This window comes from Mobula hypostoma, chromosome 15 (assembly GCF_963921235.1).
Source record: "Mobula hypostoma chromosome 15, sMobHyp1.1, whole genome shotgun sequence".
Lineage (NCBI taxonomy): Eukaryota > Metazoa > Chordata > Chondrichthyes > Myliobatiformes > Myliobatidae > Mobula > Mobula hypostoma.
The window spans coordinates 77,270,134-77,290,122 of NC_086111.1; positions in this window are offsets into that span (position 1 = coordinate 77,270,134).

Here is a 19,989-nt window from a genome sequence, read left to right on the forward strand (position 1 = left end):
ATATTCGACCTCACAATGTAACTCGATGTGACCCTGCACCATATGTTTATCTGCGCTGCACCTTCTCTGCAGCCATAATGCTTTGTTACAGTTATTGTTTTGTCCCTCTACTCCTCCACACTACCAGGTATCCTGCCATTTACTTTGTACTCTGCCTTGGAGTTCGTCTTTCCAAAGAGTACCACCTCACACTTCTCCGGGTTGAACACCATCTGCCACTTCTCAGCCCACTTCTGCATCCTATCAATGTCTCTCTGCAATCTTCGACAATCCTATACACTATCTACAACACCACCAACCTTTGTGTCATCTGCAAATTTGCCAATCCACCCTTCTACCCCAACATCCAGGTCGTTAATAAAAATCACGAAAAGTAGAGATCCCAGAACAGATCCTCGTGGGACACCACTAGTCACAATCCTCCAATCTGAATGTACTCCCTCCACCACGACCCTCTGCCTTCTGCAGGCAAGCCAATTCTGAATCCACCTGGCCAAACTTCCCTGGATCCCATGCCTTCTAACTTTCTGAATAAGCCTACCATGTGGAACATTGTCAAATGCCTTACTAAAATCCATATAGATCACATCCACTGCACTACCCTCATCTATATGCCTGGTCACTCCTCAAAGAACTCTATCAGGCTTGTTAGACACGATCTACCCTTCACAAAGCCATGCTGACTGTCCCTGATCAGACCATGATTCTCGAAACCATGTGAGCAGTAAAGATGTCAAGAAAGACAGGCAGGTGATGGGGCAAATTTGTAGCCATTGGGATGAGTTGCAGTGAAATCAAAGCAAAAAGTACCAAATACTGGTCTTAAGGTGTTATACTTAAATGCACGCAGCATAAGGAATAAAGTGGATGATCTTGTCGTACAGCTACAGATTGGCAGGTATGATATTGTGGCTAAAGGATGCATGTCTCTGGGAGCTGAACGTCCAAGGATACACGGTGTATCGGAAGGATAGGAAGGTAGGCAGAGGGGGAGGTGTGGCTTTATTGGTAAGAAATGATATTAAATCATTAGAAAGAGGTGATATAGGATCAGAAGGTGCAGAATCTTTATGGGTTGAGCTAAGAAATTGCAAGGGTAAGAGGACCCTGATGGCAGTTATTTATAGGCCTCCAAACAGCTGCAGTGATGTGGACTACAAATTACAACAGGAAATAGAAAAGGCTTGTCAGAAAGGCAGTGTTATGATAATTGTGGGGGATTTTAACATGCGAGTGGGTTGGGAAAATTAGGTCGGCACTGGATCTCAAGAGAGAGAATTTGTAGAATGTCTGCGAGTTGGCTTTTTAGAACAGCTTGTTGTTGAGCTCACTAGGGGATCGGCTGTACTGGATTGGGTATTGTGTAATGAACCGGAGGTGATTAGAGAGATTGAGGTGAAGGAACCCTTGGGAGGCAGTGATCATAACATGATTGAGTTCACTGTGACATTTGAAAAAGAGAAGCCGAAATCTGATGTGTCGGTATTTCAGTGGAGTAAAGGAAATTACAGTGGCATGAGAGAGGAACTGGCCAAAGTTGACTGGAAAGGGACACTGGCGGGAAAGACGGCAGAGCAGCAGTGGCTGGAGTTTATGTGAGAAATGAGGAAGGTGCAAGACAGGCATATTCCAGAAAAGAAGAAATTTTCGAATGGAAAAAGGATGCAACCGTGGTTGACAAGAGAAGTCAAAGCCAAAGTTAAAGCAAAGGAGAGGGCATACAAGGAAGCAAAAATTAGTGGGAAGACAGAGGATTGAGAAGTTTTTAAAACCTTACAAAAGGAAACTAAGAAGGTCATTAAGAGGGAAAAGATTAACTATGAAAGGAAGCTAGCAAATAATATCAAAGAGGATACTAAAAGCTTTTTCAAGTATATAAAGAGTAAAAGACAGGTGAGAATAGATATAGGGCTGATAGAAAATCATGCTGGAGAAATTGTAATGGGAGATAAGGAGATGGCAGAGGAAATGAACGAGTATTTTTCATCAGTCTTCACTGAGGAAGACATCAGCAGTATACCGGACACTCAAGGGTGTCAGGGAAGAGAAGTGTGCGGAGTCACAATTACAACAGAGAAAGTACTCAGGAAGCTGAATAGTCTAAAGATAGATAAATCACCCGGACCAGATGGAATGCACCCTCGTATTCTGAAGGAAGTAGCTGTGGAGATTGCGGAGGCATTAGCGATGATCTTTCAAAAGTCGATAGATTCTGGCATGGTTCCGGAGGACTGGAAGATTGCAAATGTCACTCTGCTATTTAAGAAGGGGGCAAGGAAGCAAAAAGGAAATTATAGACCTGTTAGCTTGACATCGGTGATTGGGAAGTTGTTGGAGTCGATTGTCAAGGATGAGGTTACAGAGTATCAGGTGGCATATGACAAGATAGGCAGAACTCAGCATGGATTCCTTAAAGGAAAATCCTGCCTGACAAACCTATTACAATTTTTTTGAGGAAATTACCAGTAGGCTAGACAAGGGAGATGCAGTGGATGTTGTATATTTGGATTTTCAGAAGGCCTTTGACAAGGTGCCACACATGAGGCTACTTAACAAGATCAGAGCCCATGTAATTACGGGAAAGTTACATATGTGCATAGAGCGTTGGCTGATTGGCAGGAAACAGAGAGTGGGAATAAAGGGATCCTATTCGGGTTGGCTGCCGGTTACCAGTGGTGTTCCACAGGGGTCGGTGTTGGGGCCGCTTCATTTTACATTGTACATAACCGATTTGGATTATGGAATAGATGGCTTTGAACATTAACCTCACTCATATTGTCCTTGCCTTCATCAAGTTCCCTCTCATTGGTGAATACCGAAGAGAAGTATTCATTGAGGACCTCGCTCACTTCTACAGCCTCCATGCACATCTTCCAACCTTTAGCTCCAATTGGTCCTACCTTCACTCCTGTCATCCTTTTGGTCTTCACATAATTGAAGAATGCCTTGGGGTTTTCCTTTACCCTACTGGCCAAGGCCTTCTCATGCCCCCTTCTTGCTCTTCTCAGCCCCTTCTTAAGCTCCTTTCTTGCTTCCCCATATTCGTCAATAGATCCATCTGATCCTTGCTTCCTAAACCTCATGTATGCTGCCTTCTTCCACCTGACTAGATTATCCACCTCACTTGTCACCCATGGTTCCTTCACCCTACCATTCTTTATCTTCCTCACTGGGACAAATTTATCCCTAACATCCTGCAAGAGATCTCTAAACATCGACACATGTCCATAGTACATTTCCCTGAAAAAAACATCATCCCAATTCATACCCTCAAGTTCTGGCCTTATAGCCTCAAAATTTGCCCTTCCCCAATTAAAAATTTTCCTGTCCTCTCTGATTCTATCCTTTTCCATGATAATGCTAAAGGCCAGGGAGCGGTGGTCACTGTCCCCTAAATGCTCACCCATTGAGAGATCTGTGACCTGACCCGGTTCATTACCTAGTACTAGATCTAGTATGGCATTCCCCCTGGTCGGCCTGTCCACATACTGTGACAGGAATCTGTCCTGGACACACTTAACAAATTCTGCCCCATCTAAACACTTGGAACTAATCAGGTGCCAATCAATCCTTCGTCCTGACAAAGGGTTCCGGCCCGAAACATTGACTGATCGTTTCCACGGATGCTGCCCGACCTGCTGAGTTCCTCCAGTGTGTTGTGAGTGTTACTTTGACCCCAGCATCTGCAGATTATTTTGTGTTTGCCAATCGATATTAGGGAAGTTAAAGTCACCCATGATGACAACCCTGTTATTTTTGCACCTTTCCAAAATCTGCCTCCCAATCTGTTTCTCTGTATCTCTGCTGCTACCAGGGGGCCTATAGATTCCTCCAATAGAGTAACTGCTGCCTTCCTGTTCCTGACTTCCACCCATACTGACTCAAAAGAGGATCCTGCTACATTACCCATCCTTTCTGTAGCTGTGATAGTATCCCTGACCAGTAAAGCCACCCTTCCCCCCTGCCCCCCCCCAATCCCTTTTAAAGCACTGAAATTCAGGAATATTGAGAATCCATTCCTGCCCTGGTGCCAGCCAAGTCTCTGTAATGACCACTACATCATAATTCCATATATGTATCCAAGCTCTCAGTTCATCACCTTTGTTCCTAATGCTTCTTGCATTAAGGTACACACACTTCAGTCCTTCTACCTTACTACCTTTACACCGTTTATTCTGCTTCACTTTCCTCAAACCCTCTCTATATGTTATATCTGGCTTTACTCCATGGACTTCTTTCACTGCTCTATTGCTCCGGGTCCCATCTCCCTTGCAAATTAGTTCAAACTGAACCATGCTAGCAAACCTCCCTGCAAGGATATTGCTCCCCCTCGCGTTCAGGTGCAACCCATCCAATCTGTACAGGTCCCACCTTCCCCAGAGGAGATCCACATGATCTAAAAATCTAAAACACTGCTCCCTGCACCAACTCCTCAGCCTAGCATTCAACTGCCATCTCCTCCAATTCTTACCATCACTGTCACGTAGCACTGGCAGCAAACCTGAGAACGCCACCCTTGAGGTCCTGTTCTTCAGCCTTCTGCCCAGTTCCCGAAACTCACACTTCAGGACCTCAACCCTCTTCCTGCCTATCTTGTTGGTGCCAACATGTATCACGACTTCTGGTTGCTTTCCCTCTCGTACCAGGATGTCGTGCACCCGGTCAGAGACATCCCAGACCCTGGCACCCAGGAGGCAACTAACCATGCGGGTGTCCTTCTCACGTCCACAAAATCTCCTGTCTGCTCCCCTGACTATAGAGTCTCCAATGACGACAGCTCTCCTCTTCTCCGTCCCACCCTTCCGCACCACAGGGTCAGACTCAGTGCCAGAGGCCCTGCCACGGTGGCTCACACCTGGTCGGTGGTCCCCGCCAACAGTATCCAGGAAGGTAAACTTATTATTCAGGGGAAAGACTACAGGGGTGTTCTGCACTACCTGTCTACTTACCTTCGCTTTCCCCCTTCTGACTGTCACCCAACGACCTGCTTCCGGCTGCCGAGGTGTGACTACCTCTCTGTAGCTCTCATTTCTTGTCTTCCCACCAACTTCTCCGTCCCCTGCACCCCTCCCAAGCTCCGTCGTTGCTTCCACCTGCCGCCTCACTCCGTCTCAGTTAACGCCCCTGCTGTATACAGTTCCGCACCTCCATTACCCCGTTCCCTCCCTACATACATTGGCGTGTCCGTCGCACCCTCCCTCCCCTACCCACCTCCCAGTCTCCGTCAGCTGGAAAATCCTCTGCATTCCACACCGTCTCGGTCAAGACCTCACCAATACCCGCAAGTTCCTCAATGCCCCTTTCCAGCTACGTCATCCTTCATCCCCTAACTGGCCCTACCTCTGTCACCCCCTCCTTCCCCTACAGCCGATAGCACCTCCGTTAGCTACATCCTCCTCTACTCCCCAACGTAACTTCGTCTCCCACTCTCTCCCCAAAGATTTCCCAAATCCGTGACAACCTCTCTTCCGAACGCCCTCCTCCCCATACACCCTACCCGCCTTCGTTACCCCGTTCCTCCTCCACAACACTCTTCGTCTCCGTCAGCTTGTTCTTTCCCTGCACCTCTCACAAATTTGTGACGCTCATTTGTGTAGTTCTTACTGCCTGACTAACAAAATCGGGTTGCAGCGTATCAATTGCTCACCGAAGATCTTCTGCACTGTAGGCTTCACCTGGGTGAAAAAAGCAACAGGACAAATGTCTGATTCAGCCTCCTAAACAATTTGCATTTGTGAATCGCCTGTGCGATCTGCCGTTTTGACTTTGTGAACTTATGTCTCGAAGGTGCAGGACGGTTGCGGTGAAGTATGGGGCCAAACCGAGACGGTGAGGCCCTGCCCGAGAGCGGGCTATGAGCCAATAATTGGCCACAACGGAAGAGGAAATGGAGACAGAATGAAGATGCTGTGGTCCGGGTCTGAACCCGGGATCAGTTAAAGCATTGAGGTTTATTCATTTTAAGCGCCGGAACGAATTGGAAAGGTTGGGAACGGGCCGAATCGCGATGACAGGTTCCGGGCACAGAGCGTATCGAAGATGGTGAGACTAAGCTCGAGAGCAAGGAACGGCCCCATGTTTGGGCAATTCAATCACCGATCCAGACTGAAATGCTATGGAACTTGGTACTGGAGGCGAGGGATAGGCCATGTCAGCTGCCTCTGTGAGCTTTACTCTTCTCTATGGGCTGAATTCAGACTACAGTGATGGCTGCTCCATGACTATGGACGCTCGTGAACTTCAGATGATTGCACGATTTGTTTTCATTTTCCCTCTGGTCATTGGTTGTTTGACGGTCTTATTTTCTGTGCTTTGTGACTGCCTGTAAAGAGACGAAACTCAAGGTTATATGTCGTCTACATACTTTGATAATATATGGACCTCGACTTTGACTTTGAAACGCAACCGGTGGAGGACAACGAGGAAACACCAAACCATCTCTCCCTCTCGACCGCGCTGACCGTCTCTCTCTCTCTCTCTACTCTGTCCTAGCAGTCTCCTATCCCCACAGCTTTCCCCAACCCATAAATACCCCTTCTCTACTCTACCCACTCTGTCCACCTCTATCCTGCGGCCTCTTGTCATTACTCCCCCACCCTTTCCACCAGTATTCACTCCCAATCTCCCTTCCCTTCCACCCTTCTCCATCTCTCGCCCTATATCTATACCAGTACCTAATCTACCCCCTCTATCTCAACACCCCTTCACCCTCCAGGCATGCACTTTCTCTTGCCCATCTGTCAGATCTCCCTCCGCATCTTTCTCGTTGTTCTCTCTTCTTTCTCTCCCGCCTCTTCCATTCTGTTACTGTCTCTCTCCATCCTGCCTCTCTTTCTCTTCTCTCCCCAACTCTATCTCTCCCTACGCCCTCCCGCTAATTTATCTCGTCGCTCTCATTCACTTTCTATCCCTCCTCTCAATAAAGTATCAATAAAGTATGACTATGACTCACTCTATCACTTCACGCTCACCCCCATTCTTCTTTCCTTCCAATCTGTCTTTCATCTCTCCATATCCCCAGTCTCTTCCTTTCATTCCCCATCTCTCTTCTCTCTTCCTCTGCTCCCTGTCTGTGCCATGCCTCTACCTTATTTCTTACACCCACTGTCACCCTTATTTCCCACTGTTTCTCTCCCAGTTTCCACCCCCTTCTCCACCTCTCTCTGCATCTCTGCCTCCGTCCCTTCCTCCTGTCTTTATCACTCCATCCATTGTCGCTACTCTCTTGCCTTTCTCTGTCCCGTCTCTCTGAAACTCCTTCTCCCACACCCCTCCATCGCATCCCTCCCCCCACATCATCCCTCTCTCTGTTCCATTGACAGAGCGTGTAGGAGATTTGGTACCCTATCTTTGTGAAGATAGAATTGATGTCATCAGTTTCCAGCAGTTTGCTTGACATCTGCAGCTTTTTTTTTCCTTTCTGCCCTCCTTGCTTCACCGTTCTCTCTCTCCCTCTATCTCTCTCTCTCTTTCCCCTCTCCCTCTCTCCTCCTCTCCCACTCTCGACCTCTCCTTCTCTCTTCCTCTCCCCTTCTACGCCTCTCCCACACTCCCACTCCACCCCTCTCCACCTCTCCCCTCTGCTCGCCTCTCCCTCTCCCCCTTCCCTCTCTCTCTCTCTCCCCCCTCCCCATCCCACTCTCTCCCTTTCTCTCCCCCTCCCTCACCCTCTCTCCATCCCCCTCACTTCTCCTCTCTCCCTACCCCACTCCCCTCCGCCTCTTCCCCCTTCCCCTCTCCCCCTCCTTCCTCTTCCCTGTCTCCCGGCTCTCCCCTCTCTCCCACCCCCTTCCTCTCCCTTCCTCCCTCTCCCCCTCTCCCCACTTCCTGGTCTCCCCGCTTTTGTAGACAAGAACACCCTCCCCTCGACACCTCTGCCCACCCCCTACATGCCTTTCTATATGCCTGTCTCACCACATCATCTTAGCCTACTACTTCCCCTGGCTCTTCCTTTCCTCTCCACACTGCCCAACCCTGCCTCATAAGTCTGCCCCGTTCTGCCTCACTCTCGCTAACATTTGGTCATCTCTGTTACCGCACCCTTTTCTGTTTCCCCCACCTGCAGCCCCTCCAACGCTCCCTACCTCTGAACAGCCAACCTCACTTACTGTCGCCTCTCCATCTCTCTTCCTCCACCTCTCTCTCGCCCTTTTTTCTCTCTCACTCCCTCCTCCAATCTACCGCATTTCCGCCCTATCCTCCCTTTCTCTCTCTCCCGCCTTCTTTCCATTTCTCTCAATCTCTCGTCTCCCCTACTCGTTCTTACTGTCTCTTTTCCCCTATTCTCTCCCTCGCCTCTTTATTCCCTCACCCTCCCTCCCCGACTCCTACCCCTAACTCTCCCCTCTCGTTCCCTCACTCTCGCTTCCACTGCACCCTCCCTGTACTTTGGCTCTATCACCCTGCCACTCTCAAACTCCAGTGTCATTCACTCCATCCTCTCTTTCTTTCCCTAATTCACACATCTGTTTAAAAAGCTCCTGAGAACAGAGAACCTAGAACCCCAAGATTGCAGTTACAATAAGGGTTGACACATGGACTGGCAGGGAATGTAGGGAGACTGATCATGTATCAATATGTGGTTTCCGTTTAATATGGCGACATGGTTGGCACAGATACTGTGGGCTGAAGGGTCTGTTCCTGTGCTCTCTCTTTCTCTGCTCTATGTAGGAGAAAGACACATTGAAGGCAGAAAGGTTTCTTGTCTCAGAGCGATATTTCAGATCGAGTTCTCAGTATTCTTAAGAAGGAGGGTGAGCAGCCGGATGTTGTGGTCCATGTAGGGACCAATGACGTGGGTAGGAAGAGTGAGGAGGTCCTGAAAGGTGAGTTTAGGGAATTGGGCGCCAAGTTAAAGGAAAGGGCCTCCAGGACAGCAACCTCAGGACTGCTACCTGTGCCACGTGCAGGCGGGTTCAGAAATAGTGAGATAGCGCAGAACAACACGTGGCTGAAAACATGGTGCAAGAGGGAGGACTTCAGATTTTTAGATAATTGGGCAGTTTTCCAGGGAAAGTGGGACCTGTCCCGACAGGACGGTTTACATCTAAACTGGAGGGGGACAAATATTCTTGCAGGTAGGTTTGCTAGAGAGGCTCCAGTGGATTTAAACTAGATACAAGGTGGGAGGGGAACCAGAGTGTAGGAAGAGATGTGGGGGAGAAGGTAGAGAAAGAAGGTAGTAAAGTTGTTCGCACTGTTAGTGATAAACAGAGAATAAGAGGTGGAAAATTTCTTAAATGCATTTATTTTAATGCTAGGAGCATTATAAGAAAGGTGGATGAGCTTAAAGCATGGATTGATACCTGGAAGTATGATGTGGTAGCTATTAGTGAAACATGGTTACAGGAGGGGTGTGGTTGGCAACTAAATATTCCTGGATTTCATTGCTTCAGGTGTGATAGAATTGGTGGGACAAGAGGGAGCGGTGTTGCATTGCTTGTCAGAGAAAATATTACAGCGGTGCTCTGGCAGAATAGATTCGAGGGCTTGTCTACGGAGGCTATTTGGGTGGAATTGAGGAATAGGAACGGTGTAGTAACACTTATAGGGGTGTATTATAGACCATCAAATTGGGAGTGAGAATTGGAAGAGCAAATTTGTAAGGAGATAGCAGATATTTGTAGTAAGCAAAAAGTTGTGATTCTGGGAGATTTTAATTTTCCACACATAGACTGGGAAGCCCATACTGTAAAAGGGCTGGATGGTTTGGAGTTTGTAAAATGTGTGCAGGATAGTTTTTTTGCAGCAATACATAGAGGTACCAACTAGAGAAGGGGCATTGTTGGATCTCCTGTTAAGAAATAAGATAGGTCAAGTGACGGAGGTATGTGTTGGGGAGCACTTCAGGTCCAGTGATCACAATGCCATTAGTTTCAATATAATTATGGAGAAGGATAGGTTTGGACCTAGGCTTCAGATTTTTGATTGGAGAAAAACTAACTTTAAGGAGGTGTGAAAAGCTTTAGAAGGCGTGGATTGGGACAACTTGTTTTATGGGAAGGATGTAATAGAGAAATGGAGGTCATTTAAAGGTGAAATTTTGAGGGTACAGAATCTTTATGTTCCTGTTAGGTTGAAAGGAAAGGTTAAAGTTTGAGAGAGCCATGTTTTTCAAGGGATATTGGAAACTTGGTTCGGAAAAAGAGAGATATCTGCAATAAATATAGGCAGCATAGAGTAAATGAGGTGCTCAAGGAATATAAATAATGTAAACAGAATCTTATGATTATGATTATGAAGACACGCAGTTCTCTTTTATTGTCATTTAGTAATGCATGCATTAAGAAATGATACAATATTTCCTCCGGTGTGATATCTTAAGAAAGAAATTTGAAAAGCTAAAAGAAGATATAAGGTTGCTTTAGCAAGTAAGGTAAAAATAAATCCAAAGGGGTTCTACATTTATATTAATAGCAAAAGGATAGTGAGGGATAAAATTGGTCCCTTAGAGAATCAGAGTGGACAGCTATGCGTGGGGCCAAAAGAGATGGGGGAGATTCTGAACAATTTCTTTTCTTCGGTATTCACTAAGGAGAAGGATATTGAATTGTGTAAGGTAAGGGAAACAGGTAGGGAAGTTATGGAAACTATGATGATTAAAGAAGAGGAAGTACTGGCGCTTTTAAGGAATATAAAAGTGGATAAGTCTCTGGGTCCTCACAGGATATTCCCTAAGACTTGAGGGAAGTTAGTGTGGAAATAGCAGGGGCTCTGACAGAAATATTTCAAATGTCATTAGAAATGGGGATGACGCCAGAGGATTGGCGTATTGCTCATGTTGTTTGATTGTTTAAAAAGGATTCTAAGAGTAAATCTAGCAATTATCAGCCTGTGAGTTTGACGTCAGTGGTGGGTAAATTGGTGGAAAGTATTCTTAGAGATGGTATATATAATTATCTGGATAGACAGGGTCTGATTAGGAACAGTCAACATGTGTTTGTGCGTGGAAGATCATGTTTGACAAATCTTATTGAAATTTATGAAGAGGTTACTAGGAAAGTTGATGAGGGTAAAGCGGTGGATGTTCTCTATATGGACTTCAGTAAGGCCTTTGATAAGGTTCCACATGGAAGGTTAGTTAGGAAGGTTCAATCGTTAGGTATTAATATTGAAGTAGTAAAAGGATTCAGCAGTGGCTGGGTGGGAGACGCCAGAGAGTAGTAGTGGATAACTGTTTGACAGATTGGAGGCCAGTGACTGGTGGTGTGCCTCAGGGATCTGTACTGGGTTTAATGTTGTTTGTCATTTATATTAATGATCTGGATGATGGGGTGGTAAATTGGATTAGTAAGTATGCAGATGATACTGAGATAGGTGGAGTTGTGGATAATGAAGTAGGTTTGCAAAGCTTGCAGAGAGATTTAGGGCAGTTAGAAGAGTGGGCTGAAAGATGGCAGATGGAGTTTAATGCTGATAAATCTGAGATGCTACATTTTGGTAGGACTAATCAAAATAGGACATACATGGTAAATGGTAGGGCATTGAAGAATGCAGTAGAAGAAAGAGATCTAGGAATGGTGGTGCATAGTTCCCTGAAGGTGGAATCTCATGTGGGTAGCGTGGTGAAGAAAGCTTTTGGTATGCTGGCCTTTATAAATCAGAGCACTGAGTATACGAGTCGGGATGTAATGTTGAAATTGGACAAGGCATGGTGAGGCCAAATTTGGAGTATTGTGTACAGTTCTGGTCACCGAATTATAGGAAAGATGTCAACAAAATCGAGAGAGTACAGGAAAGATTTACTAGAATGTTACCTGGGTTTCATTACCTAAGTTACAGAGAAAGGTTGAACAAGTTGGGTCTTTATTGTTTGGAGTGTAGAAGGCTGAGAGGGACTTGATAGAGGTATTTAAAATTATGAGGGGGATAGATAGAATTGACGTGGTTCTGCTTTTTCCATTGAGAGTAGGCAAGATTCAAATAGGAGGACGTGTTGAGAGTTAAAGGGGAAAAGTTTAGGGGTAACTTCTTTACTCAGAGAGTTGTAGATGTGTGGAACGAGCTTCCAGCAGAAGTGGTTGAGGCAGGTTCGATGTTGTCATTTAAAGTTAAATTGGATAGATATATGGACAGGAAAGGAATGGAGGGTTTTGGGCTTAGTGCAGGTCGGTGGGACTAGGTGAGAATAAGAGTTCGGCACGGACTAGAAGGACCGAGATGTCCTGTTTCCGTGCTGTAATTATTGTATGGTTATATGGTATTCGAGAGAATACAGTTTTAATTTATTAAATCTTTCCTTATAACTCTGGTCGTCCTTTCACATTCTTGCTGCAAACCCGCTCCCCCATCGGGGAAGAGATACAAAGGCCTTAAAGCGCGTGCCACCGGGCTCAAGGACGGCTACCTGTCTGCAGTTATAAGCCAAATCAATAAAATATATTCGACCTCACAATGTAACTCGACGTGACCCTGCAAATATGTCTATCCGCACTGCACTTCCTCTGCAGCCATAATGCTTTGTTACAGTTATTGCTTTGTCGTATATCAGCTCAATGTACTGTCGTAATGTATCGATCTCTGTGGATGGTAGGTCAGGCAAGATTTTCACTGTAGCTCAGTACGTGATGATAATAAACAAATTCCCCATTTTAATTGTGTGGAAATATTAGACAGACTGAACTTCTGCTCTGGAACCACAGAAGGAAACTTAACTGTTGTCATTTCTGAGGAATGCAAATAAATGGAAAAGGCTTCATCTCACATTACGATCTGCGGTAACTAGGATCAGGTGACCGGTGGCGGGTATCCCTTACCAATTATCAGAATCAGGGTTAACAGCACCGGCATATGTCATGGAATTCGTTGTCTCTGCGGCAGCAGTAGAACCCAATTCGTAACAATAGATTTTAACAATTGTGATTTAAAATAGGAATATACATATTAAATAGTTACATTATATAAGTAGTGCAAAATAAAAAGATAAGAAATGTAATAAACTATTTTAATTGTGTGGAACTATTTGACTGACTGGGTTGTTGCTTTGGAAATTCTGGAGTGAAGCTTACCTAAACTGTAGACATTTATGAGAGCTCAGATAAATAGAAAAGGCTAAATTCTCACATAAATGGGTCATACACCCAGAAACATCGGCTGCACTTCAGCAGGTAAAAACAGTGGAATGAAACGTGCTGAAAATATTGCAGAAAAATCATATTGTCCACCCACAAGGAGAGGATGTGACAGATCCGGAAAGGATGTGACTGCCTTGTCTGGACGGGCGGAAGATTAAGCTACACGTACATGTAGAGCAGTGACCCACAGATGCTGCAGATCTGCGGGAAAACGTGAACAGGAAACGGGATCAGGTGACGGGTGGAGGGTGAACCGGTGACTCTGCTCCTCGCCCCTCACACGCTACCCGACCTGTCCACTGAATTTCCCACATTATTACATATTTACACCAGATACGTATTTACTTTTTCCCTCTATATCTTCCCTGTCCCTTTCGCTGCACCTCCAGGTCACAGAGTCACCGGTTCGATTCCCATCCCGATCCAATACACAATTCAGACCCAAACAGGAAATGTGCAGGTTTCATTTAAATCAGTCTATGTTTATAAACATTAATTTTTATTTACATTCTTCCGGCCTGACAGGACAGCAACACTGAAACATCAAGTAGGAAAGAGGAGGTGGCCATTCAGCCCCTCTAACCATCAACAAGATGGCGGCTGCTCTCCCATCTCAGCCACATGTTTCTGCCTGATCCTTATTCCCTCGATCCCTCCAGTCTCCACACATCTGTCGGCCTCTGTTTTATGTGAGGATGATCACTGAGTCTTCACCGCCCTCTGTGGTGGGGATTTACAGACATTCACCACCCTCGGAGTGGAGACATTTCCCCTCAACTCAGTCCCGGACAGTCCACCCCCTTTTTCAGAGACTAGTAATGATGTTGTGCATTTCAATGTGCTCACCTCTCAGTCTTTGATTCTCTAAATGAAAGGGCTATCGCATTTGATCTTTCTTCACATGATGACCCCACCACTCCAGGGATCTGTCTGGTGAATCTCTATAACAAATACTCTGTAACCTCTTTGTTAATCCTCTATGGCATTAATTTCCATCTTCTGCAGCCCCGTGTTGCCCCAACCACTCACCTCCCACCCCCTCTCTCCCCTCTCCCTCTCCCTCCCCGGGTAACCGGCATCAAACCGACGGGCCGAGTGGTCTCCTCCTACCTTTCAGCGATACCTCAGACTCCGGCCGCAGGAGACGCTTCACAAACGTCCCCAACTTCCCTCGGAGGGAAATGGAAATAGATCAGAAAGCAAACATTTACTTTCAATTTGTTCCGCTTTGACGAAGGGATCGCAGCGGGACACGAATTCAGCGGGGGTAACGCCCTCTCGGCTTTCCCGCCTCCGCTACTGGTTGTAACCAGTGATTGACATCACCTCGGGCCATTGGGCATAGCGTAGCTCCTGAATCTTCTGTTAACAGCGGAGGAGGGAGGGGCTGGTCACGTGATTAGTAGTCCAGTCGTTAAACCGACCAAGCTCGAACTCACCAGCGCGTGGGTGACGTAAGACACCGCGCACGTAAGGGCAGGTGTCTGACGTCAGCCGTGGGGAGCGCTTGTGTTTAAAAAGACTTTAATGGACGTTTCTTATGATTTCAGTGGGACAACAACATTAATCACGGGTTTCATCACTGAATCCACTGTTGTGAGATATAAAGTGCCCTGTCATGTGCCGTGTTGTTGGTGGAGTGGGCAGCGTGGTGTTTGTCTCGATTCTGGTCACAACAGGAGAATTGCCAGCGGGGTTCACACACAGTGTATTAGTCAACAGAAACCCTCTCGTCCCTGCAGACTTTGTAGATCATGGATACCCGTCCTCTCAAAGTCAGGGTATCATTCTGACAGCTGATCGCTGAGAGGAATTATATTTATTGATCATAAAATTTCGCCCAGATTCGTTTGGACGGATTTGATGTGGAGTTCGGGGGTGTCACAGTGAAAGCCGGACGGCCGAACTCTCTCCGTTGTCCAAACATCCTTCCACGTGAGGCGACACTTCACCTAAAACCTTGCTACGTGCCTCTGGTGAAGAGTAAACCTGCAATCTCAAGGACAGTGAGAAAATGGTCGGAGGCGGCTTATGAGGCGCTCCAGGGTTGTTTTGAGGTGACAGACTGGCAGGCACTCTGTGAGCCCATGGAGAGGACATTGATGGCTCACAGAGTGCATCACTGATTACATAAACTTCTCTGTGGACTGTAATGTTCCGACAAGAACTGTCCTTTGTTATTCAAATAACAGGCCATGGGTGACAAAGGACATTAAGGACATCCTGAACGCTAAAAACAGGGCGTTTAGAGATGGAAATAGGGAGGAACTGAGGGCAATACAGAGGGACCTGAAAGCCAGGATCAGGGAGGCTAAAGACAGGTACAGGAGGAAGCCTGAGTGGAAACTCCAGCAGAACAACATGACAGAGGTCTGGAGGGGAATGAGGACCATCACTGGGTTCCGGCAAACTAGCAACAGAGGAGCTGAGGGCAGTGTGGACAGGGCCAATGAACTTAACCTGTTCTTTAACAGATTTGACATTGTGGCCCCTGCCCATCCCCCACATGAGCCTGTTGTCGGCCCCCAACCAACACATATTCCACTCTCCCCTCCTACCCCTCCTCACAGTCCCCCACCCTGCTCTCATGACTATACCCCTTCCCCTCACGAAACCACCACGGTGGGCTTCACAGCTGAACAGGTGAGAAGACGGCTGAAACGTCTCAACCCAAGCAAGGCTGCAGGACTGGATGGTGTCAGTACCAGGGTGCTCAAAGCCTGTGCCCCTCAGCTATGTGGAGTACTTTGCCATGTATTCAACCTAAGCCTGAGGCTCTGGAGGGTTCCTGTACTGTGGAAGACATCCTGCCTCGTCCCTGTGCCGAAGATGCCACGCTCCAGCGGCCTCAATGACTACAGACCGGTAGCATTGACCTCCCACATCATGAAGACCCTGGAGAGACTTGTTCTGGAGCTGCTCCGGCCTATGGTCAGGCCACACTTAGATCCCCTCCAGTTCACCTACCAGCCCCGACAGGGAGTTAAGGATGCCATCGTCTACTTGCTGAACCGTGTCTACACCCACCTGGACAAGCCAGCGAGCACTGTGAGGGTCATGTTTTTTGACTTCTCCAGTGCATTCAACACCATCCGTCCTGCTCTGCTGGGGTAGAAACTGACAGCGATGCAGGTAGATGCTTCCCTGGTATCATGGATTCTTGATTACTTGACTGGCAGACCACAGTACGTGTGCTTGCAACACTGTGTGTCCGACAGAGTGATCAGCAGCACTGGGGCTCCACAGGGGACTGTCTTGTCTCCCTTTCTCTTCACCATTTACACCTCGGACTTGAACTACTGCACAGAGTCTTGTCATCTTCAGAAGTTTTCGGATGACTCTGCCATAGTTGGATGCATCAGCAAGGGAGATGAGGCTGAGTACAGGGCTACGGTAGGAAACTTTATCACATGGTGTGGGCAGAATTATCTGCAGCTCAATGTGAAAAAGACTAAGGAGCTGGTGGTAGACCTGAGGAGAGCTAAGGTACCGGTGACCCCTGTTTCCATCCAGGGGGTCAGTGTAGACATGGTGGAGGATTACAAATACTTGGGGATACGAATTGACAATAAACTGGACTGGTCAAAGAACACTGAGGCTGTCTACAAGAAGGGTCAGAGCCGTCTCTATTTCCTGAGGAGACTGAGGTCCTTTAACATCTGCCGGACGATGCTGACGACGTTCTACGAGTCTGTGGTGGCCAGTGCTGTCATGTTTGCTGTTGTGTGCTGGGGCAGCAGGCTGAGGGTAGCAGACACCAGCAGAATTAACAAACTCATTCGTAAGGCCAGTGATGTTGTGGGGATGGAACTGGACTCTCTCACAGTGGTGTCTGAAAAGAGGATGCTGTCTAAGTTGCATGCCATCTTGGACAATGTCTCCCATCCACTACATAATGTACTGGGTGGGCACAGGAGTACATTCAGCCAGAGACTCATTCCACCGAGATGCAGCGCAGAGTGTCATAGGAAGTCATTCCTGCCTGTGGCCATCAAACTTTACAACTCCTCCCTTGGGGGTCAGACACCCTGAGCCAATAGGCTGGTCCTGGACTTATTTCATAATTTACTGGCATAATTTACATATTACTATTTGACTATTTATGGTTCTATTACTGTTTATTATTTATGGTGCAACTGTAACGAAAACCAATTTCCTCCGGGATCAATAAAGTATGACTATGACTATGACCTGTGAATCTTCCGGGGTCGCCTATTGTGTCCGCTGCCCCCGATGCGGCTGCTTCTACACTGGTGATACTAGTTACTCCGCAGTTGTGTGGGGTGGGTTTTTTTTCGATGTTATTGTTCCCTTTTGTGCGGGAGGGATGCGTTTGGGTGGTTGATGATTGGGATGCCGTTCTTTTTTATGCGGGGAGTGGGTGGGAGTTTGATTTTTTTCTCTGAACGATTTTCATGTTCTTTCTTTGTTTTGTCACTCTCTGGAGAAGGAAAAAACTTCAGATTTGTTTATGGATACCTGCTTTGATAATAAATTAACCTTTGAACTATCGGCTCCAAGCGGAACTTCCCGGTGTCCAAACATTTTCATTCCCATTCCCATTCCCGTTCCAACGTGTCAACCCATCGCCTCCTGTTGTGCTAAAATGAGGCCACCATCAGGGTCCAGGATCAGCACCTTATATTCCGTCTGAGTACTCCCCTCTCCAACCTGATGGCATGAATATCGATTTCTCCTTCTGGTGAATAAATCTCCCCATCACCCCTCCTTCCCACTCCCTCTCTTCCTCTCTGACTTTTCATGTCCTCTCACCTGCTGATCACTTCTCTCTGGGTCCACTGCTCCATCCCTTTCTCCAATTCTCCACTCTCCTCTCCTATTAGATTCTATTTTCTTCTGCTCTTGAGCTTTCCCACCTACCTGACTTAACCTATCACCTTCCAGCTAGACATTTCCTCGCCCGCCCCAATCTTATTCAGATATTTCCCCCATTCCATCTCAGTCCTGAAAGAGGGTTCAACTGCAAACGTTGACTAATGACTCTTTTCGATAGATGCTGCCCCGCCTGCTGAACTCTGCCAGCATTTTGTTTGTGTTGCTCTGGATCTTGACTACAGCTCTGCCTTTAATACCGTCATTCCAAATAAACTGATTCCTAAGCTCCAGAATCTGGGCCTTAGCATTCAGATCTGCAGCTGGATCTTCGACTTCCTCACAGACAGGATACAGGCTTTAAAAATAGGGGACAAGCTCTCCTCTACAATCACTCTGAGCACCAGTGCCCCACAAGGCTGTGTACCAGCTCCCTGCTGTATTCACTGTACACCCATGATTGTGTAGCCAAGTTTCCATCAAACTCAATATACAAGTTTGCTGATGACACAACAATTGTAGGCCGTATCTCGGGTAATGATGAGTTTGAGCACAGAGAGGAAATTAAGAACCTGGTAGCATGGTGCGAAGACAATAACCTATCCCTCAATGTCAGCAAGACGAAGGAATTGGTTGTTGACTTCAGAAGGAGTAGCAGACCGCACAACCCAATTTACATCGGTGGTGTGCAAGTGGAACAGGTCAAAAGCTTTAAGTTCCTCGGGGTCAATATCACAAATGACCTGACTTGCTCCAACCAAGCAGAGTCCACTGCCAAGAAGGCCCACCAGCGACTTTACTTACCGAGAAAACTAAAGAAATTTGGCCTGTCCCCTAAAACCTTCACTATTTTTATAGATGCACCGTAGAAAGCATTCTTCTAGGGTGCATCACGACCTGGTATGGAAGTTGTCCTGTCCAAGACCAAAAGAAGCTGCAGAAGATTCAAGATTCAAGCTCCAAGATTCAAAAAACTTTATTGTCATTCTCTGCAGGGCAGAATGAGACAGCGTTCCTCAGGGGCAGTGCAATCATAACATAACAAACGCAACACTAAATAATAAATATAACAATAAATAGTAAAACACAACAGCCACATGTCAGTTAAATCAGTTATAAGTGTCCAGTGGAAGTTAAAAATGTCCAAAGCAGAGTCAGGTGGAGCAGCTATTTAGCAGTCTGACTGCCTGTGGGAGGAAGCCATTTTGTAGCCTTGTGGTTTTAGTTTTGATGCTCCTGTAACGTTTGCCTGATGGCAGAAGAACAAACAGTTCATGGAGAGGGTGTGAGGGGTCTTTAATGATGTACCGTGTCTTCTGGAGGCATCGACTCTGAAAGAGGTCTTGGACAGAAGGTAGGGAGACCCCAATAACCTTCTCTGCTCCCCTAACCACCCTCTGCAAGGCTTTTTTGTCGACAGCACTGCAGCTGGAGTACCAGGTTGTGATGCAAAAGGTCAGCATACTCTCAACCACACCTTTGTAGAATGTAGTTAAGATGTTAGTGGGGAGTGATGCTTACTAATGTTTACTAATTTTTAATATTTAATATTTGTAATCCAGGAAGCGGGAAGCGCAGAATCAAATATCGCTGTCATAATTGTACGTTCTAGTAACAATTGTTTGGCCACAATAAAGTATAAAGTATTTTCAGCATCTGCAGACTTTGTCGTGATTTTAATTTACCTCTCCGTTGTCCCGCCCGCCTCCGGCCACTGGTGGCGATGTGTAGACCTCCGGCTGCCGGTGGCGCTGCGGCGAACCTCCAGCTGAACGCATGCGTGGTGCCGCTCTCAGCTTTTGCCGTTGTGTCTGCCGCCATTCGGGCTGCGTGAGTCTTAAAAGGAGCTGATCCCGGCGTTGTGTAAACCGGGCCCGAGCACTGCCGGACGGCTGCAGCAGGGGTACAGTGCCAATTTTTTAGGTGCCAGAACTGTACGAGGGGTGATGGATAAGTTCATGGCCTAAGTTAGAAGGCCTAAAGTTACACACATAAAAGTTGCTGGTGAACGCCGCAGGCCAGGCAGCATCTCTAGGAAGAGGTACGGTCGACGTTTCGGGCCGAGACCCTTCGTCAGGACTAA